Consider the following 1,686-nt stretch of genomic DNA (forward strand, 5'->3'; position numbering starts at 1 on the left):
TTTTATTGAATTCTCTCAGTGGTGTTGAATCTGTCAAAGGGGTTTTACTTTCTCCTGTTGTATTTGTAGTTCTTATGTAGAAAGAACTTTGGTCAATTTATATAATTTTGAGAATTACACTTCATTAATTTTCATGCCTTTTTTCCCCATCAGTAATTTTACCTGCATTTAATCAGACTCATATCTGACCATTAGAATTAGGCTGCTATCCTTGCCTTGTACAGACCCAACTTATCGTTCTTCCCTCTGAAGGGACTGAAACAAGTAGAATATGTTTGCTTCCTCCCCCATAGCTCTCATCCCCCAGTTGGGAGCACTTGTTTACTTGTGTGAAGTACATTTTTTCCCAATATGCGTCCATACGTTGGACATCTAACATAGCATCTTACATACTGTAGATGGTAAGGTACAGACATAGATGTGTTCCAACAAGTGACTTAAAGTGTAATTTTCACATTTTTGAGTTCTGATTACTTTTGTTTGAAATATATTGTAGGCTTTTGGTGTAGGAGCTTTAGAGGAGGAAGATGATGATATTTATGCAACTGAAACATTGTCAAAATATGATACGGTTCTAAAAGATGAAGAACCTGGAGATGGCTTGTATGGCTGGACAGCACCTAAGGAGTATAGATCGAAAAAAAGTAAGAGTTGTAGTTCTGTGGAAAGAGTTAGTGTGATTTGAATTTAAAACATATCCATCTTTTCAAAAGCTTTAGTAGATTGGTATCTTCTAGCTGTGATATCTGTGGCTTTGTCCTAGGCTTCTTGGAATATTTGTGTGTTCTAATTTTGGAAATAATTATTTTTATCTTCCACTAATGCCAATATAGATTAAGTGTGCAAATTACATTTTGAGAAGGGACTATATGTGCTGCTTCATGAAATACAGTATTCAATTGCATTGAAGAAAGAGATTATTATGAAGTATGGCTGCAAATATGACCCAGTACTTGTAAACAGACTTCTTTAGATAGACTTGCTTATTTTCAGATGACAATATTTGTAAATTTTATCTTGATAATGCTCTATTTGTAGTGCAGCTTTTAAGTGCATGGAATACTTAAATGATTTCTAAAGCAACTCCTAATGTTTGCTGTGTGCAGTTAATTGCACTTATAATATTAGATGTGCATATAATGGTGCCGTTGTCTCACTTGCAGCCGCATTCAGTTACTTTCCATAAAATGTTCTGCAGAATGTTCTGCAAAATGTAAAATATTCAAGGAAGAAGCGTTTTTACAAAATGTGTGTATTTTGAATATTGACCAGCTCTGTGATTATTTTTGCAGGGTCTGAAACAGAAGTGAAATATATAGGCAAAATCTTGGATGGCTTTTCCTTGGCATCAAAGCCATCAGCTCCAAACAAGGTAAGCATATAATGACATTTTTGCACTAAGAATAACATTCAAAGCAAAATTGACATGTGAAATGTATGGATTTTACTGTGGTGTGATACTTCTTTATGTTCTTCAAAATGGAAATTCTAATAAGCAATAAAGATTTCTGACTAGACAAAAATGTCAAACTACTGGGTGAATTTAAATTTTGCCCATGCTCAGACTTTGAACAAATGCATTCACTGTTATTTTGCATGAAGTTGGAAGAATAATTTGATTTATTTTCACAATAAAAACGTACATCTGCTTTTACATCTTTCAGCTGTAACATCCTTTTTTTTTTT

This window comes from Meleagris gallopavo, chromosome 13, assembly GCF_000146605.3.
Source record: "Meleagris gallopavo isolate NT-WF06-2002-E0010 breed Aviagen turkey brand Nicholas breeding stock chromosome 13, Turkey_5.1, whole genome shotgun sequence".
Taxonomy (NCBI): domain Eukaryota; kingdom Metazoa; phylum Chordata; class Aves; order Galliformes; family Phasianidae; genus Meleagris; species Meleagris gallopavo.